Source organism: Equus quagga, chromosome 8 (genome assembly GCF_021613505.1).
Source record: "Equus quagga isolate Etosha38 chromosome 8, UCLA_HA_Equagga_1.0, whole genome shotgun sequence".
Taxonomy (NCBI): Eukaryota; Metazoa; Chordata; class Mammalia; order Perissodactyla; family Equidae; genus Equus; species Equus quagga.
In genome coordinates this window covers 115,203,375-115,229,856 of record NC_060274.1, presented here as the reverse complement: position 1 = coordinate 115,229,856, position 26,482 = coordinate 115,203,375, and the positions used below count along the sequence as shown (strand labels likewise).

At 41.5% G+C, this 26,482-nt stretch overlaps 1 protein-coding gene across 1 annotated transcript in view; it reads right to left on the bottom strand.

Annotated features, from left to right (window-relative positions):
• The window catches only part of CHRM2 (cholinergic receptor muscarinic 2), a 141,738-nt gene extending 118,391 nt beyond the window's left edge, over positions 1 to 23,347 (bottom strand). The window contains exon 1 of the mRNA XM_046670540.1: positions 23,282 to 23,347. The gene's annotated coding sequence lies outside the window, so the exon portion shown is untranslated. The remainder of the gene's footprint in view (positions 1 to 23,281) is intronic.
• Positions 23,348 to 26,482: the final 3,135 nt, after the last annotated feature.

Sequence of the window (26,482 nt, the reverse complement as noted above, 5' to 3'; positions counted from 1 at the left end):
TCCAAGCCATTATTTTAGACTGGATTCACAGGGAAAGGCTTTCTGAGGAGTGGCAGATAATCAGACTGAATAATGAGAAGATACTTTCCATGTTAAGTATGAGAAGGTCCTCCATGAAGGGAACAGTATATGGCATACATTAAGCAGAAGCATTACAGCAGAAGAGGGCATATCATTTTCAAAATAATGAAAGACAAACAAATGTGGGTAAGACTTGATTGGAGCAGACAGCAGCTCAAGATGAGACTGGAGAGGTGAGATTTTCTAGATCATGCACTGAAGACCATGATAAGGAGTGTAACGAGGGAAGAATTTAAAAAGCCAGGTGATCCAGCTTAACATCAACAATGATGTCATGTTGATAGCGCGTACCCTTGATCTTATGTGGTCTTCCCCCCCAGAAAATCTCAGCTTAGTCTAACCACGAGAAGAACATCAGACAAACTGAAATTAAGGGACCTTCTACAAAATATCTGACCAGGATTCCTCAAAGCCGTCAAAGTCATCAAAAATAAGGAAAGTCTGAGAGACTGTCACAGTGTCAAATAGTCTCGGGAGAGAGAAATGACAACTAAATTTATTGTGGTATCTGGAGGGGATCTCAGAACATAAAAAGACATTGGGTAAAAACTAAGGAAATCCTGGGCCACCTCCAGTTGCCTAGTGGTTAAATTTGGTATGCTCCGCTTTGGTGGTCTAGGTTGGATCCTGGGCACAGACCTATACCACTCATCTATTAGTGGCCATGATGTGGCAGCAGCCCACATTAAAAAGAAAAGAAAAAAGAAGATTGGCAATGGATGTTAGCTCAGGGCAAATCTTCCTCAGGGAAAAAAAAACCCTAGGGAAATCTCAATAAAGTAATAATAATGTGTCCATATTGGTTCATCAGTTGGGTCAGAAGTTTCATATTAATGTAAGGTCTTAACAGGAGAAACTAGTTGAGGGGTATATAGGAATTCTCTGTCCTATCATTGTAACTTTTCTGTTAATTTTAAAATTGTGCTAAAATTTATAAAGTTTATTTAAAAAAATGAGTTCTACATTTCTGGACTTGGCAAATTAGTTGATGGTGGTGCCATTTCCTAAAATGAGGAAGATAGGGAGACAGTGTGGATGAATGCAGGAAGAAGGGGAAACAAGTTTCAAGAGGTTGCAAAATTTTACTTCGGAGTACTTTAAGTTAAGATGTGGTGAAACATCCAAAGAGAGATGCTAGGTAGGTGGGAATGGATGTCTAGGTGATACCTAACAAGTGAATGAGAAAGTAAAATGGTGGTTGCCAGAAGATGGCGGAGGATACAGAACAATGGGTACAGAGTTTCAGTTCGGTTTGGTGAAAAATTTCTGGAGATAAAGAACGGTAATTATGCACAGCAATGTGAATGTACTTAATGCCACTGAACTGTACACTGAAAAATGGTTAATATGGTAAATTTTATATTATATATATTTTACTTTACTGCAATAAAAAAAGTAAACGTTTCTGGGTGGCAGGAACACAAGTACTTATTTTATTATCCCTTTCTGTATTATAAATGCAATAATAAAGAACACCAGTGTACACACGAAAACAAAAAGTGCTGAAAAGAACACTGAAGGTTGAGAGGGGGACCTGCTCTAGATGGAAGGTCAAGGAGAGCGTCTCAGAAGGGGTGACTTTCAGTTGCTTGACTTTTTTCTATATGTCTTTCCCAAAACCTCTTTTCTTTAAACACCCTTGACCCCTCTATGACTTCTATGACAACTTCTAAGGATGATAATGTGATCTAGAGACAAAGACATTGGCTTGCATTTAAATCCTAGCTCCAGCTCTTACTGGCACTGTGACCTTGTTTACGTCATTCGACTTTTCTAAACCTCTTTTTCCTTATCTGTAAAATGGGGATAATATTTATCTTGAAGGTTTTGGTGAAGACTGAATAAGGTTATATGTATGCATATATACGGCTTCATATGTATATACATATGTGTATACATATATATATATATACACATACGTTTATGGCAATTAGATCTGAAGATGTACTCAGTAAACGGCAGCTTTAATAACTACAAAGCATCTTTGGATAGGGGCACTGTCATAGTCTACTTCAAGTTGGCAAAGCAAAGTGGCAAACCCTGCCCCCTCTTTGGGCTGGAAGCTTCTATTACTCACTAGAGCAGAAGCCATGGTTTCTGGCTATTAAGATGAAGCCAGTCCTCTGGGGCTTCTCCCTAGAATACCCCTGAGAAGCAGACTGTTTCTATTCATGATCTCTCTGCCTCTGAGTCACAAGTTCTCACTACTGCAGAACATGGCAATTTTCTTTTGAGTACTGACATCCTTTTGGGACTCTGCAAAGGAAAACTGCTTAATTTAAAAGGTAGCTAATGGTCACAAAATACTGTGTTCAGAACCTTCCTTTTTTCTCAGACCATATGATCAATATCATTGGTTATTCTTAGCTGTGTACGCACTGCAGTACATTGCCTTGTATTAGAGGCAGTGACACGAGAGAGCTTTGAAGTGACAGCTTTGTTCCAATTCCATGTGCCCACACCTTCCCTTAGATTATATTTCAGTTACCTCCTTCCCAATCCATCTCGGCAGGATACAAGTCAGCACTTTCAAAAACCATATTTAAGTGCAAACTAGATATTCCTTAACTCTCCCCAAGATTAGGAATATATTATATCAGTTTTGAAGGAATTTCCTTGAAAATTTGGCAATAACTTGAACCTATGACCCCAGGTTAGAAAAAAATTCCCATAGGACAATTAATTGTAAGTTTCATGCTGGACTTTGACAGAAAACAGTTATGAACGGCTGGATATGATAAGGTGTGCCAGGGCAAGGAGAAGTCTTTCATCCTCACTGGATAATCCTAGTTGACTGAGAAGGTAGCCAAGTTCTCATGTCTGCTTTGTGGTTGTGAAATATCTCTGGGTCCAACAGGAGAAAGCTAGTCAGTCTAACAAGACAAGGAATATAATTTAAAAATATGTTCAACGTAGAAAAAATAGCATCCTTGTAACAGTACTATATAGGTAAATAAAATAAACATAGTTGGAGGTTTTATCTGAATCTAAATTCTTGTAAACAGCAATAACAATTTTAGTACACTTCATTTATATAACATTTTAAGTGTTTACAAAATACCTCCAAATTTATTTCTTCTGATTCTTGAATAATCTTATGAAGTCAGAAGTACAGGTATTAGCAATATCCATTATAGAAATGAAGACACTGCAGGCTTGGATGATGTCCTGAGAGTCACTTTTTTTGAAAAGAGGCGTGGCACACTTGAGTTGGGAAAATTAATTTTTTCCTGGTTCTGTCATATACTTAAAGTTGAGATTGGGCAAACTCTTAAAATACTCACAGTGCTCACCTAGAAATCAATAATAACACCCACCTCACAAGATGGTAAGGATAGCAATAGAAGCAAACAATAAATGTGAACACAGTAAATGTTAAACAAGTATAAACAGGTTATTCTCTTCCTTAGCCCAAGAAGAGCTAGGCGTGCTTTGAAGTCAAGTGCCCTCTGCGGAAGGAGGAGTGGTTCCCTGTGCACTCACAGAGCTCCCTGAAAAGGGCTAGCACTCAGTGATGGCTGAGCATGCAACCTCGCACCAGCCTGTCTCAGAACACACCTACCCACCAGCACTGAATATTATCAATATTCAAAAGCAATAATTCTGAAGGAAATGAGGACAGTGCAAATTGGGCTATGAGACAAAAAAAGTTCCTTTTTGAATAGGCGATCTCTTTTAATTGGAATAATCACAGCAACATTTCTTTGAAGCTCCCAAGTCACTTTATTAAGAAGAATAACTGTTCTTATGATTTTCCCACTGGAGGAAATAAATCAGATCCTAGCCCCAGGTTGAATTAAGGGAAAGTGTGAGGCATAAGTCTCATCAACAAACAGTCTGAGCAGGAAATGCTAATTCCTCATTTCTCAAAAATCATTCACTAGCAGAGAGAGCTTTTGCCCTGAAGATTGAGGGCTGATGATTGGTGTGACTTGAAAAATGTTATTCCTACTCATATATGTAATTTCTTTCTGAAAGCCTGCTAAAATATTTCTCACTGAATTCCCATAGCTTCCAACACCACGGATCCACTGTTCACTTTAGGCGGAAGCAAGGATTAGACCAGGAAAGTTCTTGGAGGCCTCATATCTCTCCTCTCCTCAGTGCAGACATGGGCATGACATCACAGGAAAGAAGGGAATTTGGATCCTATCCATTTTAAGATAGGAAGACCTTTCTTAGGTTTCGTATTAGGGGCCCATGGACTAAGCTATGACTTGATGCTCTAGTCCTCTGTGGCGAATGGCGGTGCATGGGTAAAATTGAAATGTTTAAATACAGCAGGGCAAAGCAAGACATCCAGCAGAGCCATGACAAGGAAGAAAAGAGAATGAGGATTGTTGATGTTAATCCATCCCTGAGGAAATTGTAGTGTATCAGGGAGTCCTGGAATGCTCTCCTCAGGGCTCCCAGGAGAAACCTTATGTCCCACCCAGAGGATTTAAATTCCTATAGGTAGCTTTCTCTCAGATCTGTCTTCCCAAAATTTCTGGAGCTGCGGTTGTCTCTCAGTGAATCAAGCGTGGCCATCAAAGCACCTTCAAGGATGGAGAACATTTCCTCTCCACCTCAGCTTCTTCAAAAGTAAAATGAAGACACAGTCAGGTCAGGAGGGATTTGCAAGTAAAATTAAAATATAAATACATCCTAAGTGTCCTGCAAATGGGAGCTGCTCCACAGAGGTCAAGCATCCAGACTTCTTCTTCATCTCCCCTGAGGGGACACTTGGTTTCCTCAAGAGAGAGGCAGAGTCATTCCTGTGAGGCAGGTTGAGTGGGGTTTTGAGTTCCACAATGAATTGCCTGTTTTTGAGGGTGAGTTGATTCAAGAGAAAAGTTTGTACCCATCATTCTTAATTTACTTCTCTGTAACCCATCTAGAGGATTTATCACAGACGAGTTTGCAGTTGACTTTTGCTGCACACTCAAGGGCATGTCTGGCAATGACAATGGGTTTTCTGAGAGAAGGATGGAAAACACAACTGGATGGGAGTGGGGCATTCTGAATTCTCCTGCAGGCTGTATCGCCCTAGACAAGTCATCTGAGATTGCTAATTCTGAATTTCTTCAACTTGTTATTATCATCCTTTTGGAGTTTTTGTGAAAATGAAATGAGGTGATGGATCTGAGAATCCATTGTAAATTGTAAAGTTTTTTTTTAACAACGTATTATTTATTTTAAACAAGCATTAAATAATCCACAAATATGATGTCAAGAGAGTGGGAATCAAGCACAAAGATGAAGAGATGGACTTGTGTTCTGACAAATAGAAATGGCAAGCAATAGGATATATTGGAGACTATGAGGAAGCCATTTGGTGTAAACCTAATTTGGCCTGACCTTGTCTTTCCAAAAGCGTCTGACGGAGGCCGTTGAGCACCCACTGTATGTCTGCTTTAGATATTCCCTATGGCAAGAACAAAGGCCCTTGAGATAAAGGTGCAACTTCCCTTCCCCTCCCAACGTTGGCATTTCCTTAGGGATTAAGCATCTTTCCTTAGGCTGGAAACTGATTGCTGCACTCACCTGTGACCACCCAGCTCGAGACAATAGACTTGCCTCCTGCTACGCCCTCGGAGATAGCAGACCAACTACCTGCTATGTCCATCAAGCGCTGTGCCTTCAGGGCAATCTTGTGACTATTGTGGGAGGGACATTTCAATCATACGTGAAACATCCTGTTTGGGGGTATACAACCACTCTGTATACCTCACTTCTTTGGTCCCCTTTCTTCCTTCGGGGAGAAAGGCCCCCGGCCATGGTCCTCAGATTTTAGCTCAGAATAAACTCATCCCAAATTTTCATTTATAGATTGGTTATGGATTATTTTCGTCGACAGTTCTGAAATCCAAACTGAGACACTTGATTCACTAGGCACATTTACGAGAGAATAGAATACAGAATTTGCCAGTTAGAACCACCACAACAAATTGAGTTTTAAGTCTTTAACCTAAACTACAAGAAGCGGGGCCATTATGCTTTACCCATCTTGCCTTAGCTCCATGAGGAGTGGAACTGGGTAGAACTAGTCACACTGGGAGAACCACTATAATTATCTATGCAGCTTCTTCTGAAGGGGGGCCGGGAAAAGTTTTTGCACAGTGCCAGGTAGTATATATTAGACATATTGGAGTCCACATTCGATCTCTGCTGCACCTTCTTCTTCTTCTTCTTTTTCTTAACAACCTTTTAACAATGCAAAAAACATTTTTGACTAGAAGCCATATAAAAACAGGTCAAAGGCTGTACTTGGCCCCAACCCCTGCTCTAAAACAATGCAATGATGGGCTTTGGGAACTCTAAAGCAACATGCAAATATAAGGGGTTATTTGCTCAAATCCGCACTATTGTTTTTCTGACCTCTCAATGTGTACTTTACATATTTTGATACTTTTTGTTTACTCTATTGAGACGGCCATTGCTTGCTAAGTTATAGTAAAGTGTAGTTATTCTCTTCATACTTTACATGCACTTACATTTAGAATTGTATATAAATTTATATGTTCAAAACACCTTATATGCATATAAGTACTGAGTTATAATGTTTGTTGTTGAAGCCACCTTGTCTATGGTTTATTTGTTATAGGAGACCAAGCTGACTAAGACATCCCCCATCAATCTGGTAAACCCTACTCACTCTTTAAAGGCTCTCTTAAACCAAGCTTCAGCTGGGTTACTCCCACCCTTTGCTTCTGTGATTGCTGGAGTCTATTGTGAATCCTTGTTTGTTCTTCACCTTACCTCCCAAGATAGACTGGGAGGGCTGGGATTATGATTAATCATCTTTGCGTCCTAGATGTCCAGCAGAGTACCTGGCTGGACCTAATTTTGCAGCAATCAATGTTGAAGGATAAATGAATAAACAAGTATTTGCAGTGTACCCAAGTCCATCCCTTGCAAAGCACTTACATGTGCCTTCTGTACAATAACCCACTGAATACTGCAGGGAGACAGCAAGGTAAACTTTAAAATGCAGAATGATGAGAATGATACTGACAGGAGTAGTGGCTTTTTTTTCTCAGTTTTAAATATGGATAATGTGAATATACAATAGCCCCCCCCCCCCCCATTTGCAGGGGATATATTCCAAGACCTCCAGTGCATGCCTGAAATCATGGATAGTACCAAATCCTACATATACTATGTTTTTTTCCTATACATACATACCCATGATAAATTTTAATTTATAAATTAGGCATAGTAAGAGATTAACAACAACTAATAATAAAATGGAACAACTATAACAATGTACAATAATAAAAGTTAGAATGTTTTCTTTTCTTATTAAGTCAAAAACTTTCACCTTTTCACATAAAGTGAGACTTTTATGGCTTCTCTTTGGCATATCCAAATTGCCAGCATCACTGTTCTTGTGATGGCTTTTAATAGTAGCTTTGGGGCCATTATTGAGTAAAATAAGTGTTACTTGAACACAAGCACTGCAATAGGACAGTCTATCTGATGATAGTTGATCTCATAACCAAGAAGGCTACTAAGTGACTAATGGGTGGTATCATATACAGCATGGAGATGCTGGACAAAGGGATGATTCATATCCTGGGCTGGATGGAATAGGACAGCAGGAGATTTCATCACACTACTCAGAATGGTGTGCAACTTAAAACTTATAAATTGTTTATTTCTGGAAATTTACATTTAATATTTTCAGACAGCAGGTAACTGAAGCCGCTGAAAGCAAAATTGTGGATAAAGGGGGACTACTGTATATATGATATCTCTGGAATTTGAGTTCTTTTTCTGGGAGAATTTGGAGTTGAAGGATTTTCCCCAGTCCTGCTCATCTTTGGGAGCAAGCTGTACTCCAGCTCTCTTGGGAATCCATAGGGGTTCCACAGACAGAGAAGGTGGGAAACACTGGCGTCCAATTTGTTTTTCCCTTTTCTCCATCATTAAGGAGGCGCCATCTGCCAAAGAAAGATTGTCATCTATGTCCAAATTATTTTCTCTGAGCCTGTATGAAGATGAATGAAACATTTTCTAAAAACGTGGAGGGAAATTAGCCTTCAGCCTTCTCAAATACGGTTTCTCTGAACACAAATTCCTATCCATCTTCTGATGGATTGCTTACTGGTACTAACTAATGGCAACAGATCGTTGATAAGCTTGGGAGCTCACATTGGAGAAACACAAAACAAACAAGTTCCTGTGATTTTTGTTGAAATGTTTCCCTTTTAATTTTAAGTCTTCATTTAGTGTAAAAATCTCTTCTAGTTAGGCAAGAGAAACAGCTTTATTTCCTGGCAAAACATCCTTTTGCTTTGGCCACTGAGTAACCCTTAAAAAGAATACAGTATTTACAACCAAGGCTTCTGGGATGTTCTCCTGTACTTCCTTGTCCTCTCATAGTTGCAAATGCCTCTTAAAATAGCTTTGCAAGTGCCTTTCCCACGTTCCCCAGGAGTACATCACATTCCAGTGTAAGTGACAGTGGTCTGAGAGAGCATTCTGTCACCTCATTGTGAATTTCTCTGGACCATGAAATGCCCAGTGTCCCAGGCAACACCAGCTCCTCAACTCGCCACCAATTGCTTCTCCTCTCCACTTTCCTTTGATATAAAACAAAGCAAAAAGACAACCAAAAAAAATGGGCACTTCATTCCGAAAACATTTGTGGCAAAGCTAATTATATTTATGTTTATCAGGACTTCAGGATGAAGTAATCTGCTATTTGGAAGAAAAGTACATTGACAGAATTAGGAGAGATGACATCAAAATACAGCTTTTCTATTTGTCTCTTTTTTTTGCTCTGAAGACACTGCATGGACAATGTTTGCCAATTTGGCAGTAGAGGTGACAACAGAGTTTGCCAATGACCTCAGGAAATGGGGAAGCAAAAGAAAGAAGTGGATTTTGATTCTATTTCTAAAAGGCTTTATTCATCATACTTTCTTCTGCTTTTTAAAAGCTGTCATACATCTCTAAGGAACAAATACATTGTGTAATTTATTTCCAATTATTTTGTATTACATAAAATTAAAAGGTTGAGTTGATATCTTTTTATAAGTATCAATATTATTTAAAAATATAAATATTGATCCAAAAAGATACTGCAAGGATTAGTAAAATCGTAATTATCTACATGCAATTCAGTAACAAAAATTAATGGATGAGGTCTCCCAAACTTCTGGAAATCAGGAGAGTAGATACTCTCAAGATTGGAGTAGCTCATTGAACCAAAGTTGATTCTCAGCAGGGACCCAGAAGAACGACATAATGGTTGATCTCTGTTCTGACAGGCTGGCACCATGTCGTATCCGTCATTAAAGTTTTCATGGTTACTCATGTTTGAACCTCAGGCTTTCCGACAAAATCTTACCGTTAAATCATGAGACCCCTTTGTAAAAAGTCAGGAGAACAGAGGAAGGGAGATGGAAAAAGAATCAGAAGTTCCATACAAATGAGGAAGAATAACAAGGGGGTTTTTATAGTCTCAGATCTTTCTTAGAAGGAATTAAACTCTAAGATTAAAAATAATCACGTGGAACATTTCATAGGAGTAATCATGGTAGGGTAATGATATTGACAATGGGTTGGGGGGCAGGATGTTCAGACCCCAAAGCTGAATGGTTCTATCACCTCAACTCATTATCACCTACAGGACAACCACTACTGTTTCTTGCTCACAGTCTCCTTAACTGCAAAATAAAGGTGTCAGACTCGATGATGTTGAACATTTCACTAAATTCTTGAATCTGTGAAGTCGAAGGAACTAAAGGCAAACTGACAATGGTACAGTCGTCTCCAAAGTGTATATTCTTAACCACTACTTTATACTACCTGGCAGTGGAGTATACCAGAAACTCAAATCAGGGGAAAAGGTTGAAACCTTATCTTTCTTAGCTCTCTAGGAGGTGGTGAAGGTCAGTCAGTGGTCTTCCTACTTCCGGGGAGCACAGTTCCACCATAACTGCGGAGACTGCAGCAGTGCTGTTAGGAGGGATGCTAAGTCTGCATAACAGAGGGGGAAAGTGGGCATGTGAGTGTAGTACCTCTCCTTCCCCCATGGATACTCCTGTGTGATGATAACAATGAGTCAGGTAAGAGGGATAGCGAGGGCACAAGGGTTAGTGTTATGCACAAAACAGGTGTTCTGCCAATATCTCTTGAATGAAGGAATGAATAAAAGAACAAATAAATGAATACTCCAATTCTGTGTGTAAGACCAAAGTTATAGTGTGGCAAATTATCCAGAATGGTATGTAGGTTCATGATGTAAATTAATCTCCGTCTTTGGTCATATATCTTGTAGATAGCATCAAACAAAAAGAGTCAGTGGTCCTGTAAATCCATCCTAGAGTCGGGGAAAAAAGTGATCTGTTTAAATCACATGTGATCTGTCCTAGCTAAAATTTGTTTCAATCATTTTACATATAAAAACAAACAAGTTGGGTCCTTTTAAAAGTTCATGTGCTAGATATTAATTAGATTCAGCTGAAATAAAGTAATAATACTATATAGCTAAAAAGATAGCCCATAGGACATTTTGTTTAGGCTTCAATGAAGGGTTGGTTTCAAAAGTGAGAAGATTTGTCAGAAGGGAAGCTTTATACTGAAAGGAAAACTTTACCTAGAAAGAGAGTTTCTTTGAGATATTTCAGACAATGATGACTTGCTGTTATGAAACCAAGAGAAGGAGATTAGGGTCGAAAGAAACTTTGGACTTTTAGCAGACTAGTGGCATAAAATCATCACTAAAAAATATTTATTGAGCTTTGCTATGAGCCAAGCTTAGAGCCAGGCATAAGATTCAATGCCGAGAAGAATTAAAACAAACAAACAAACAAGAAATCTTGCCCCTATAGAGCAGGTTTCTTCTAATAAACCAAAGAATATCCATGACAATTTCATCGTGTGAAGAAGCTGAATATAAGATGTGTGTAAGTAGAAGAGTGGGTCCAAGCAAAGATACTAAAAGTCAAGTTAAAAAAGTGGGTACTATTAGCTGCCCAGTGCAAGGCCACATCTAAGCGGCTGGAATGACTAGACCAATATATCGAACAGCATCAATTTTCCTAAAAGCAGAGAACAGAGAAAAGCACACAACCCAGAGGCATACGAAACAACCTCTCAGACTTCTCTTACTTCTAGTGCTTATAGTGTTCCATTTAGGGGTCAGTAGACATATCTTGAATAAGTTTTCAGCTTTTTTACTTAGCTTCATCATGAGCATGACTGCTAAGTCTTGGAAGACCAATTGGTAATGAGAAATGGGAAAGAACAGTTCTGGGATGTCCTTTTCTCCCTCTCCTTGTATTTAAAGACTCAAGGGAGCACGAGCGTTTCCAAAATGGATAAGCAAACCATTTAAATCTTTCAAGAAAGAGGTGAAGATTTTTGTGGCCTGAATTACAAAAAAGCATCTTATGAAAAACTTAATAATGGGAAAATAAAAATAGTTAAATAAAACCCACAAATGCCAAGTAATGATACTCTTTTCTCACTAAGTGCTGAAATAAGGGTAGGGTGGGTTAAAGGAAGAAGAAAAAAGAGATAGAAATAAAATATTCAGAATATAAGTTCTTTGGCTATTATTGGAAAGTTCCAGAATTTAAGAACATGGAAACGTAAGAGTAGAGAAAATCCAATACAAGAGTAAAATAATATACACAACAAAATGAAAAGACTATTTCTCTAACGTGTAGCTAAAATTTACCTTCAAGAAGTAAGGGAAAACATTTACTGATTTAATGAAAATACCAAAGAAAAACTAATGCAATGGAATATTATTCAGCACTAAAACGAAATGAGAAATCAAACCATGAGAAGACATGGAGGAAACTGAAGTGCATATTACTAAGTGAAAGAAACCAATCTGAAAAGGCTACACATGGTATGATTCCAGCTATATGACATTTTGGAAAAAGCAAAACTATGGAGACAGTCAAAGGACCAGTGGTTGCCAAAGTTTAGGAAGGAGGGAGGGATAAGTTGGGAGGAGCACAGGGGATTTGAGGGACAATGAATCTCTTCTTTATGATACTATAATGGTGGATACATGTCATTAGACATTTGTCAAAACTCAAAGAACATACAACACCAAGAGTGAACCCCAATGTAAACTATGAACTTTGGGCAACTGTGATGTGTCAGTGTAGGTTCACTCATTGGAACAGATGTACCACTCTAGTGCAGGATGTTCATAGTGGGGAAGGCTGTCAGTTTTGGGGGGAAGAGGGTATCTGGGAACTCCCTGTACTTTCTAGTCAATTTTGTTGTGAACCTAAAACTGCTCTAAAAAATAAAATCCATTAAAAAAAACCAAACTAATGCAGTAAGAAAAGTTATCTTTTGATAATTATACAGAGTAATGAAAAAATAAGTTTGAATATTAAATAATTGAACTGTTGATATCACTTCATTTTCAATTATATTGGGAAAGTAAAGTAAGAACACACGAGAGCTTGGGAGGAAAAAATAATTTTAAAAAGTAGGCAAATATTTGCTGCAAGTGGAGTGAATAAGTCACATTAATTTAATTAAAAGAAGCAAATAGGGATAATGACCTTTAGAAGATCTGACCAGTATATGTTGCAATGATTTCCATGATCTGCAATTCCTAAGTTTTAGGGAAATCAGCTAAAGGATTTACAGCCACCATCAATTATTTCTGAAAATGCATCTCCCACCAAGAGGTGCCAAAATAAAGAAATTGGAGCAATATCTATCAAAGGAGAAGAGAGCAGGACTGCCAATTATAGCCAACAGTCTAGATTCAATGTCTACTAAAATAATAGGACTAAACCAGAGGGAAAAATATAACAAACCTTGGGCACTGAAAACGCTGCAGAGAGGCAGGAGCAGTTACGTAGCTGAGGATTGAGAAATGGAAGAAAGAGTCAAGAGGAATGAACCATGGGAACTTGCATTGTGATAAAGAAGCCAAAATAAGCCAGTGCACATCAAAGTGGAAACATCTGACAACCTTTCTTCCATGAAAATGACCCCTGGGATTCTATCTGAACACTTCAATGATAGAAAGATGTCATTTTATTTTGTTTGAATATAGAAACTTGCTGGAAAATAAATATGACCTCCTTTCTGTATCACTGCTTGAAAATAAAAGTAATTTGCATTTTTAGTAAATTCCAACAGAGATAGAAGCCAAGGAATCTCCTTATAAATGGGGGAACTTTAAAGAAGAATGCTGAGGATGTGAATTTCCTGAAGAATGTGTTATGTAACTAACAAATTGCAAGGGAGAGGAGCAATTATCACTTTAATTAATTAGAGCCCTATTGTAGCTCCCTTGCAAAAGATAATCCTTGATTAAAAGTGTCAGTATATAAAAATATTGACTGATATTAAAATGTAAGAGTGTGAAATTTCAATTAATTGTAAAAAATTAGCTGGTATTATCATTTACCAATAGACACTAATGATTCTCAGGAGACTTGAGACATACAAACAGAGTTGACAATGGACATGTAAACAGGAACAGAATTAATCCACTGATGGTTCATCCCTTGGAATAATTAACTACTTTGGCCTTTTGTTTTTTACCTGCAATGCAGAGGTTAATGTAACAGCAATTGTTTCACAGAGGAACGGAATAGATAAAACAATATGAATAGAAGCAGATTAAAAAATAACATTTTACTAACACATAGTGTTTTCACAGCCAACATATCAATGTTTTATAGATATTGATGAAGTTACATATCATGCCTTAGAAATTCTATACCTGGAAGCCTTGCTGAGACTCTTTCCCCCTCTGTGCCTAAAAAGATCTCCCCGGGGACTGTGAAGGATCAAGCATTTTCAAACGTGAAGGTTATAATGTGGCTAAGCCAGGAGGTAAGTGGCCAAGACAGATTCCATCTCATCTGAGACTGATTCTCTAACATAAACTCTGTTTCCATGATTCCCTTTTCTGAACAGTGACTCAAAGTGTGATGGGCCTCTATTTCTTTTTCTTCCCTATTTCTTTCTCCTTGGCTTTATCAGAATTAGATGCCAAATAACATAATGGATATTCTCTTAAAGAAAGTGCTTACGGTATAGTAAAACAAAACAAACAAAAAAACCCCAAATTTTTAAACTCATTGATTTTAGACATGGACTGATGCCCAAAGGAATAAACTCACTCTTAGACCCAGAGCAACCTACTCAGTGTCAAGAAACACCAGTTTCTACACTTCAAAGAAAAAACAACAAACATCCACCACATAGGGTTGGCGTGAGGTATAGGAATAATATATGTAAAGAAATGGCACAGGTCCTAAAATTTGGTAGACACTCAAGAAAGAGCAGCTGTTGTTTCATTGTTTTTGTTGTTGTTCTTACTGCCACGGAAGAGTATCTCAGCCAAAATTCTGAAACGTTCCTTAATGTGGAAATATCCAGTCGTGGAAAAGATCCAGTCATGCTCACTTTAAAATAGCAGAAAAATGGTGACTTCTTGTTTACCTTTGAATGACACCCAGTGCTCAGAGACAACAGAAATTAAACCTACAGCATCTGCCACTCTCCCCGCCTTCAGTACTCCCAGAACACAAGACAGAAGGTGAAAAAAAGTCTGTACTAGTTGGGCTTACATATGAACACATAACTGGCCACTCCGCTGATAAAATCGGATAGAAAAGTACTTTTGAGGATGAAGCAAGAAAACAGCTGACAGATCTGGGAAACACATTGGCCCTGAGGCTGCTCTTTACCTTCTCCCTAAAAATGAAGCCAAATGCCGTGATGCTCTCCAAAGAACACAAAGATGTAGCGTTTTCCTCTTTTCATGCCAGTTGTGTGGTGGAAGCCTCTTCCGCGTAGCAGTCCCGAGGAAGGCAGGGAGTATTAGAAAAGCTTCCTTGTGTTCAACAATACGAAATTGCGTGTGAAAACTATGTTCTTCCCTCTACCAATAAAATTATTATATGCTTAACTTTTCTGAAGAGTGGGAAAAATCAGCCTTCAGGTAATTCTTTAGCTCTCTATCTCATGCCTTCTAAAGAGCTCCTCAGTAGTTAATTAAATAATCAAGAAAAAATGGGCTCATCTCTCTATATTATTCTGTGTTGTTTGTCGACTTGGAATAGTTGTGGAGGTAAAAAAAAGCTTCTTTGCTTTATTCAAAGTGGAAGAATCATCTTCACGACCAAGGGTGAGGAATGGCATCAGGAAAAATCGTTAGAACTTTCCAATTTCTAGAAGAGGTATTCTATCAGTCAGTGACTGGGGATCAGCACAGTGCACCAACATTCTGCAATAGTAACAGTGAAATGTATCCCCATGACAATTCCCTCACTCCCATGAACGGCTCCACTAGGGCCGTGAGAGAGGGAGTGGAAGAATGCCAGGCTCTTGGTCCCACTAGATTAGTAATGAAAAGCCTAGACAGAACACTAGATAGGAGGGAGCACAGAGGAACTTTGGACTCATGAAGCTATCTTCCCAGGCAGATATCAGGGAGAATGAGGACTTGTGGACAGGGGAAAAATGAAACAAGGCATAGAAAAGAAATCACATGCTTATTTCTTAAATGGCCAGAACTGATTTAACTCTAAGAACATTAATTACACAGATGGGGGTTACCCCATGTAAACAAACAGGTACAGGTATCATACGACATGGAAGAGAAGCATCTTTATCCATGGCTGTCCTCCTGAATTGTTATTCATCACCCACACTGGACAATCAAAAAGTCTCTGGCCACAGCTAAGCTCTCAGTCTCGATGGCCCACACAAAGTAGAAAGCTCATGTGATGATATTGGCAGCAAGATGTGGGTTGAGCATCCTATCTTCGTTCCTTTTCAATGCCCCTTATATGCCTATTCTTCAATTTGGTATTATTTTAATGTTGTCCTGTGATTATCTACCTCAGTATCACCTGAGGTACTAGTTAAAAATAGAGATTCCTACGTCTGACCCCAAACCTGCTGACTCAAAGTCTTTGCAAGAGGAGTAGAGTATTTCAAGAACTCAGCCAGTGAATGAATCATTTTTAAGAGACTTCTTAGAAGACAGTAGTGACTTAACTAATTCAGAATCTGGCTATTCAAAGCACTCTACCTCATGACTATGAATATTGACTGCTGAAAAAGTGGGTTCATCTCTGCCATGAGATCAACATTCAGTATATAGGGTCCTCAACCTCAGAAAAGAGAAGTTCTGCTTTTCTGAACCCAGTATATAGAGACAACTTCAAAATACTGCCCTGCTACCACACTCTTTGCTATTTATTTTCACTGATCTTAAAAACATAGATCCTTAGTTTTGTTATTATGTTTGTTGTTACATATTATCCATGGACTGGAAATTTGAATTTAAATTGGTGTTTAGCCTATAGAGATGCTTACAACTTCTTTGATACAATAAAATGGAATGGGGACTAGGCATATTTACAGGGTAACATATTATCTGTGCAAAATATTAGAGAAAACAAAGCTCCATATTTCCAATACATTTGAACTGTATATATTTATAAAAAATATGGCCTTTGTTCTCATCTCAGACCTCATCAGCATCCCTAACAAGTTCTAGTTGGTACTCTACTACCAGGACTGGGTAAGATCATCCAAGTTGCTTAGCACTTTTACAGGTTAACCCTTTTGTAAACAGTTTAGTTTAATATCCAAGAAAACAGTTCAGCCAACCCCATAGAGCTCTTTACAATGAAAAAACAAAGTTTTCACCTTTCAAAGAACTTTGCCGTGAATATTAAGTGCCAAAAATGTCTTTATTGTTATATTGACTGTGCATACCACAATAACAAACATATATTGAGTACCTAGAATGTATCAGCCTATGTCCCTGACTGTGGGAGATTAAATGATATAAGATGTAAAATATTCAGCAAAACATTTGCCACATCATGGCCTTTCTTAGCTATTATTACTAGTTTGGTGGATAGCTAGTGTAAGTCGTGCTTATCATTGCTTTTTAGTATTGTAATAATAGTAAATTAGATGAAGAGGAGCAAAAGAATAAAGAGAAAAAGAAGTACGTTAGCCAACAAATTAATAACATTTACTCTGTGCTAGTCATTCCACTAAGCTATTTCTACGTATTACGTCCTTGAGCTGTGGGGGAAGGCAGAAAGGGCTGATAAGGCTTGGCAAAAAGGCTTTGATCAGTTATGGAAGATCTCATGTGGGTTTGATTTTAGAGTTTATCCTAGATAGTTGAGAGGGAAGAATTTCTAACAAGAGAATAACATGTTCAGATTTGCATTTCAGAAAGGTCATTCTGGCAGTGTGAGGCATGGATTGTACTAGGGAAAGATTGGAGGTGGGAGACTAGTTAGAAACATAAGGTTCTGGTGATAGTTCATGTGAGAGATGCTAAAGGTCTGCAAAAGATGTGTGGATGGAGAGGAGGGGATGAATTCTAGACAAGTCTTAGAGACAGGTGTGTCTTGGTGACACCAATAGGTGGTGACAGTAGAATTTGGAGAAGGAAAGAAGGCACGTTTGTAGCATATCAGCCTCACTTCTAATTTGTCATGTAATTTCTGATTACTAATAATGTGCAGATTGATATTACTATTCACATAATAATACAGAGTAAAACTGCCAAGTTTATCACATAACACAAGGAATTATATATATAATTTAATATAATATATATAATATTTATATATCCTATCCAGCAAGAAAATGTTCCCATTCTAAAGACTGAAAACTTCTATTTTGAAGTCTTAAAGACTTAAACATGTAGAAGATTCCATCAGATTTCTTTTTTTTTTGAGGAAGATCAACCCAGAGCTAACATCTGCCACCAACCTTTCTCTATTTTATATGTGGGATGCCTGCCACAACAAGGCTCAATAAGTGGTGCTAGGTCCGAGCCCGGGATCCGAACCAGCGAACCCCGGGCCACCAAAGCAGAGTGCATGAACTTAACTGCTAGCCACCAGGCCGGCCCCTCTATTAGATTCTTCTTCCTGAGATATCTCAATGGAATCTCTTTGTCTCCTATAGGAACATTTTCACAACAACGTTAAACACATAAGGCTATAAATATCCCCCCTCACCTATAACTTTCTAGAATTCTTCATAGCAAACAGTAGTCAATATGCCCAGGCAATGAACATCTTCTATTAATCTCTTTGCTTAAAAATATACTAATTAAAAGTCTTTGTTGTTTTGTCCATTTCAAATTACAATCAAAATTGAAATTCTCTCAAAGTTTTAAAAATGATGTGCTCCAGAGTAATGTGCTTTCTGTTATTGAACACCAGAGGGCATCACTCAGTGGAAGCCTGGATTTGAGAGAGAGGGAGGAGAGAGAAGGAATTCCATTGCTAATGAAAGAAACCGATTTTTTAGCATGTAACCTTATCCACCATGAAACATTCCCATGGTAACAGCACCAGTTAAGATGATTGTATATTTAGGTCACAGTATAAAAGAAGGAGCTGGAACATGTGGGGAAAAAATGGAAATGAAATAAAGACAAGAATATATAAAGTGTGGAAGAAGGCAAACCAGCCAGAACCTACCTCACCCTTGGCTAATAGTTTCGCAAAGTCATGTTATGCCTTTCAGAGCCAAGGTGGATAATACATTATAACTAAAGTTACAAGTTTCCATTGAAATTTAGAACCTCAGTGCCAGCAATCTTAAGAAAGAAAGTGCAACTCATTCAGCATGGCGAAACGAAGAGACAAGTAGACTGGAAGGGAGATCCGTGTGTCCTTAGGCAGTTCTTGGTGAGCTGAATCACGTTGTAAAAGCCTCTTGATCCACTTCAACACCCATTATGAGTTAAACCAGAAGATATCAAAATTCTCTTCCATCCTTTTGCACCAGACGAAAGAGAATCTTGGTATAGCTATAGGTGGAAATAACATCTGCCAAAATATCAGGTAATTTCTGTGCCTTTGTTTGCCTCTGCCAGAGGCATCACTGATTAAGCAGAACAAGCATGTTGTGCCAACTAAGAACCTAGTTGGCACTGAATCTTCCCTGCTTACTGTTTGGGAGATCCAACAAGAATATGCAGAGTTGAATTAAAGGATGAGGAGAACATGATTAAACTCCGAACACCACGGTTTTGATTTCCCCAAACACAGGAAAACAAGCACTGTGACTATTCATAGAGAGCCCATCAGCACAGCATAAGACAAAGACTGGAGTCCAACAGGCTTGTGTTTGAATCCAGGGACTGCAACTTACTAGCTGTGTGATCTTGGGCCATTACCTGACCTCTCTGAATGCTGCTTTCCTCATCTGTAAAACAGGGAAAATAACACCCACTTGATAGAATTGTTGCAATGAGAAAATGGATTCGTCTATTCACTCATGCAACAAACATTTAAAGCTCCTAGGATGTGACAGACTCTATCTTCCATCCCAAACTAAAATGACCTGCTTCCTTTGCCCCAAACAAAACACACACCACCGCTACCACCACCACCACGTGACCCCGCTGTGCTTTGGAGAATGCAATCAGCACACTTGCTCTGATACCCTTTAATGCAAGCAGCCTCAACACCTGCTAATGAACCAAAGGTAGACCAAGTGGGGACAGGTGATAGGGAATGACAGCCAGGTGGTGGTAATAGTCACAAGGAGGATGTTGACAGTCTTTAACATACAGGAACTCACTGAGGAAAATGACACAGAGTCCGCATCACAAAATGCTCAACTAACTCAATTATTAGTTTAAAGAAGAAAAATAGTTCTTCAAGCTAACTATGTGGCAAAATGTTTGTTAGTCTCTGAAACTACTGAGTAAAGTGAAGAAAGATGAAGATAAGATGAATAGTGGGGCTTGCGTGGTGGTGTTCAGACAATTGCGAACAGGCACTCTCTCACAGGCATATAGACTCCAAACACAGACTGACACAGGTCACGTAGGGTGAACCCAACACTTCTGGGGGTTGTTAAAGGCATACCCACAGATTCTTGCCCTCACTCTTTTTCTTTCTCCTATTCCCTCTTCATTTCCTTTGTTCTCTTGTCCTCTCTTCCTTTTTTGTACTTGCTTTACCTCTGTTCATTGCTGTGGGTCAGAGAGCCATGTGCCTCCTAATCAGTGTGCCTACCCTCCTCCACTGAAGCGGGGGCCATGCCTCCCTGCCAGCCAGCAGGCTGGGGACTGCTGTTTTCACCAAACTTCTGATGCTGCCCCTCCTTCCTGTGCCCTCGGCCTGGGGGCTGCCTGCCTTGGAGCTGGACCTGGAAAATTGCCACTGAATGTACATCCAAGACCCTGATGTTGGTGCCGGGGGGAGTATCTGGGCAAAGAAGGGGATGGGGTCACATATGGGAAGATAGCAATCTCTGACCCCAAAATTGAGAGACTGTGGGGCTTCATTCCACGGGGACTTTTACCTAAGTTTGACTGCTAGTGTCTTCCACATCTGCACCTGACGTCAGTTGAGAGCTGCAAACATGTGCTTTGGGCTCTCTTGAACAATGGTAGGGATATTACAACCTGCCTGTTTTCTCACTCCAACCCCCTCCAGACACCCTCAGGCACACTTAATAAACAACACACCTCTTTCTTCGATAGGAAGACCAAGCATCTGTCAGGAAGCCCACCCTGTACTTCAGGTCCCAGGACTCTCCCCAACTCCCACCCCACCTCATTCACAGAGATTTAAAACAGTAAGCTGATTTGGCTGGAATTTCCACTCCTTTTTAGGCTCAAGCTTTATTTTTCCTTTTTTACTGGCAGAATTGTTTAGCCTAGTAAAGCTTTTACAGTCAATAGAAGTTGCTTATCTATTGTACTGCCACAACTGGGACACATTACTAATAATAGTAATAACAATAAACATTCATCTCACTTTAACTTATTACTTCTTGAGTCCTTAGCTGCCAAATCCTGCAAAGCTGCGACATTGTTGGCACAAAATTCCTCCATCCATTTGACAAGAGTTTCGAAAGTCCACTTTCTGAATTGCAGCCCAATACAGTTCCTGGTGGGGGGTGAGGGAACTGTCTCTCGACCAAATCAACTGGTTTACTTCTATGATCACCCATGCCCTTGTTGTTATGGCCCCAAAGATCGCACACACACACACACACGCGCCTAATTGTTTGTAGTTTCTAAAGTGTAGCATCATCCTTATTATTTGCTTATCAATGAAAATGTGCTCTGCCAGATGTTTTTCAATACAGTGTACACGAACATGCAGGTTGCCAACAGCCGCACGATGCGGGGTTGAGCATCAGGAGTTTGTGGCTGCCTCACTTTCAGAACCCTCTCAATCCCGGTAAATCAGAATGTCTGGAGCAAAGTGAGGTGCTGGCACACCCCAGGACCCGGCCGTCTGGACTTCCCTAGGCGGGCTGAAGAAAGACTGCGCACGGCGGGTGGGTTCTGGCCTGAGGCACCGCGGGGGCGGAGGTCTGGGGCGCCCCAACCTCGGCCCTTTTAAGCTCCGCTCAGTTGGAGCCTGAGCTCTGGAGGACTTTTCGCCCTGAGCCTCCCCCCACCCCACGTCCAACCCAAATCTGAGTTTGTCGCAGGCCTTTCCTGTCGCCCCACGGTTTGTCTCAGGAGACTGGACTGTCTCCCCTCTCCTCCGGCCCTGCCCTTGACCGGGGCCGCAGGAGCTTGGGGCCGTCCAGGGGGGCTGCGTGCCTGAGCGCCGGCCAGTGCGCGGTAGAGTGTGGGGAGGTGTGTTTGTGCTGCTGGCTGCGTGTACTAGGGGACGGAAAAACCATACGGCTGGCTGCCACGTACCCACTGCCACCCAGTGCTAAGAAAAAGAGCAAGAAAAGCAAAACAAACCAAAAAAAGAAAAGAGAAGATGAAAGGGAAATAGAAAGTCAATGTGGGGGATTCCAGAGCTTGAGGACTGGGAGGCGCCGTGCTCTTGCTGGGCTCACCGCGCCGGGGCTGGCAGACTTGGAACCCTTGGTGGCCTCAGTCACAGACGTGCCACGGCCATGAACTGACATAAGGACACAGGAGGGCGGCTTGGGTGAGAAGTCAGCGGGCAGCTCCTCTTGCCTTAGGTGTTTGCCTCCATTTCTCTGCTCTCCCGCTGCCTCTCCATGCCGAGCGACTCGCCACATATCTCCACACAGCCAACAGCCTTGGTCTCATGGCCTGGGACTGGGGAGCTAGGTGGACCCTCCCTTGGAAGATTTTGTGGTTTAAAGCAGCCTCGAGGACGGCGACGGGCAGGAGGATAGAGAAAGGGATGGGGACGCTGGAGGGGGACTGAGGCAGAGAGGATGTGCCACTCTGTGTGTCAATAATTCGAGGGAATATCTTCACCTCTTGAGATCTCCCCTAGACAAGCCTCCTCTTACCCCGCGGGGGGCGCCCCAGGGGCGCAGGGCAGGTGCACAGGTGGAATTTCTGCGCGATCTACCCTGGACTGCACCTCCCGGGTTCTGAGAGCTACAAGTTAGCGGCGGTAGCCCAGGTCCGCAAGCGCGGACGGCGAGGGACATTTTGGGTGCAGCGGCCCCCTGTCTACGACCCTGGGCGCCGACGAGGTGGCTCAGGGCCCATGGCGAGGTGGGTGTCCGCGAAGCCCAGGCACTGTCCAGGACCTCGCGAGCCCCGAGCTGAGACCCAGTTCCCAAGCCGAGGCGGACAGCCGACCTCGTTTGCGGGGACGAAATGGGATGGGGTTGCAAAAGGCTTCCTCTTCCTCTGTCCTGGGACCCTTTCTTCATTATTATCCCTCCTGCCTCTTGGCTATAGTCCTCGGAGCGCGGCACCAAGCCTCCCTCCAGCCACCCGGCGCAAGAACCTGAGGGGCTGCTCGGAAGGCGAAACTAGGGGACCGCGCCGAGCCGGAGAGGGCCGGGCCTCCACCCCAAACGCCTGGAAGACGGGGCCAGACCCCGGGCAGGAAGGAGCGTGAGAGGCAGGAGAGGGAGAAGCTCTCCTGTCTTTTCCATGACGGCGTCTCGGGGAGGGGGAGGGAGGTCGGGTGACAGTGGAGGGGATGGCAAGCTGGAAGAGGGAGCGATGCCTCGGCAGGCGCGGCTCCCAGGCTGCCTTCGCCACATTCCTCCGGACTCAGTGACCCGCGCAATCGCGCCCTCGTCCCGCTCTGTGCCTCACTTGCCCCATCCTGCCCACCCGCCATCGCTGCCTTCAACCCTCCAAGCCCCAGGAGCCAAAGTTTCCGTTTGAGAATCTGCACTTGTGGAGGACCATCCTCCAATTTCCCAACCTCCCGGCCCCGGGTTCTGGGGATTGGGAGGGACCCCGCCGTGCCAGGGCCCCTGGCGCGGGCAAGCTGAGAGCTGGGCAGCGCGGTGCCCTTACCTGCCGCCGGTTTAGCTCCACTTGCCTCCCCGAGCTGCGATTTCCTTGGTGAAGGCTGGCAGGAGCGCGGAGCTCTTCGCGGGTTCAGGGCTGACCCGCCCGGGAGCGAGCTGCGCACCGCTCAGTGTCTGAAGCTAGCCGCTGGCTCGCTTTCTCCCTTGATCTTCCAAGAGAAAGGGAAAAGATTAGTTGGTGCCGCGACACTTGGAGGGGTGGGGCGGGAGGGGGGGGGGGGGGGGAGAGAGCGGACCCAAAGGCTCCGGCGAGAGCTGCGGGGCTCGCGCGCGCGCGAACAGAGTCGCTCACCCAACACCCGTCCCAGTCACTTGGCGGATCTGGATCTCCTTCGCGGTTTGGACTGGAGTTAAACCCACGCTGCCCCAGCTCTCCACACCAAACCACCAAAGAAGAAGCAAAAAGGACTTTCAAACCTGTCTTTCACGAAGACGAGTTTGGAGAGCAAAAGAGAACCGAGACCTGGATGGACCGGCGAGCTGGGCGGGATTCATTTCTTCACCAAAGTGCTGGGGAAGTAGTAATCAGTGTGGGAGGCAACACCTACTTCTATGCCTCTGGCAATTTCCTAGTGGGATCTGCAGTTTCAAGCCTCTGGTCAACCCACAGCCTGGCGTGTGTGTGTGTGTGTGCGTGTGTGTGTGTGTTTGTGTGTGCGTGTGCGCGCGCGCGCGTGTCTGTGTTCCTGTGTGTGTGTGTGTGTGCGCGCGCGCGCGCTCGCTGGAGCAAGTCTCTGCTCCCGGGCGCCTTTGGTATCGCAGCAGAGCGTGTCTGTGTTGGTGCGTGTGTGTTCGATTAGCTGCAATGGGCGGACACTTTCTGGAGAGAACATTTACAATTTTCTTTCAATATGACAGGATTAGTTGCTATTGAAGGCGCTCCTCCAATGAAATCTTCTCTGCTCTCTGATTTGGCGGTTCTTCTGAGCAAACATGACAGCCTTTTCTCCAGGCTCCTTTCCGCTCCTCTCCATGGCCATCCCCAGAGCCCAGCTCTCCATCTGCAATTTCTACATCAGAACCTATACAATTACCACCGCCACTACTCAGTCCCATTCCTACAAGTATATGATTGCTATAAAGGTGACGTGACTATTGGGAAGAACGCAGTGCTGCTTTTCGATTACCGAAGATGCTTAAACTCAATCTTTCCAGGTGGGAAAATGTTAGAATAAATTCACAATGCTTTGTAAACATATAATCGTGTTGAACCATTCACTGATTGTTACTTGGGTACATCGGCAAATGTGTTAGAGGGAAAGTTAATTTTGGTTTATTATAAAGGTCAGTGACCATGTTTTCTTCAACTAACAGGCGTTGGATTATAAAATATTTATGGTGCTTTATGGAATTTGAGCTATGAAAAAAATTAGGATGCAAACGTTTTGTGTTCTGATCAGCCTTAGGTTTTTATATCTTCATTTTAAGTTCTTTCCAACAAGAGTACTCATTAGTTTTAGGTACTAACCCATTTGATGAAGGTACAATGATATGGTTCTAAAGTATAGCTGAGGGCAAGACTTGCTTTTGTGAAAGTATAAGAAGATAACATCAATATATGATATGTTGTATAGGCTTCACTTTCTCTCATCCACCTTTGACAATCAGATGAAAAAACTTAAAACCTTAAACTGAATAACACAGAATTAGATCCATCACCTTTAGATCACAAAGACAGGAAAAAAGCAAGTTAAACATGCATTGGTTTAATATATCCAACTAAATTCAGTTCAATTCTCAATGCCCAGGCCTTTGCTAGTTGTCAAAGAGCATAGAAAATAGCAAAAGTCACTGCCCCTGTTCTTTCTAAGCTTCCAAGCATATGAGCAGGGAAAGGCACTCATATGGAACATCTATACAGCAGTTGGCAATCAAGATAATTAATTATACAGCAATATAAATTCATTGATAACTTGAAATCCTGTAGCTGGAAGTTTCTACTCCGTCTGATAACTAATAGCTATCACCAAGCAGGACATAGCACAAACTTGATTTTGCCTGATTGAAGTCATCCTGAAATAATGCATTATAATACTGTGACTCTGCCTTCAGCCTCCACACCCTTGCATCCCACCATCTCTGGGAGATTATAAGATATTTTTTAGAGAATCAAGACAGCTCTGCGTTGTCCTGATCTCTACCTCCCCCAGCACTTGGGCCATTACACTAAATATCTGATTTTGCATTTCTTCTCCTTTAGGTGCTCTTTTGAAAATAAATTCACATTGTCCTTCCTTACTCCATTATTTCTGTCTATTAGCCTCCATAAACCCATGGAGTTTCTTGAGTATTTTTGAAAACACACAATCACACACAAAACAAAGCAGAAGAGGAAACAGGAATGGAGCCTGGACCAGCAATGGAGAAAAAGAAAACCCAGTGATCTGTTGCTATTTTGTTCTTTCATGCTATTAGTGCCTTCTTACCAACAGGGCTGCGTACTCCAAAAAGAGCAATAAGGCATAAAGCCAATGAAAACTAACTACTATTTTCTTAAGCTTGAATAAAACAGGGTCCATGAGTAATTGAACTGCTATGTTCAATAGAAATCACTATACTTATGGCCGTTTAGAGAGAAGCTGCAAACGGAAGCAGCGTTTTCAGCAAACAATCCGCAATGATGTATGTCTTCTTCTTTTAGGTCATCACAGAAGAGACTTTTTAAATGTATATTCCTGGAGTTGTGCCACTCGCTGTGTGATTTTGGAGAAATTATTTAATTGCTCTGTGCCTCAGATTCTTCATCCATAAAAGGGCTATAATAATAGTAATATCTCCTGGGATTGTTGTAAGGAATAACAGAGTTAATTTATGTAAACTTTTCAGAAGAGTGTCCAGCAGATAGCAACTTAACTATAGTTCTAAGTCTGTCAGTGAGGATTTAAAAACACACATTCCTGGGCCAGACCTCTGACCTATTGAATCAGAGTATTTAGGAGTGGATTTTGCTGGTGAAAACCATACTGCTCATCAACATCATGCAAGAAGCGTGTTAAACATCCATCATCATATTGACCCCAAGAAACCCCATTCTTTTCCCCCTCTAGTTTTTCTTTCTATACAAGAAAAGATCATGCATATTCTGGCATTTATTTTTACGTCTTAAGCCAGTTTACTTTCTGAGATAAAAGAATACTCCCCCATCCCAGGAATATAGCTTTACATTTATTAGTAACCCATGGTGTGG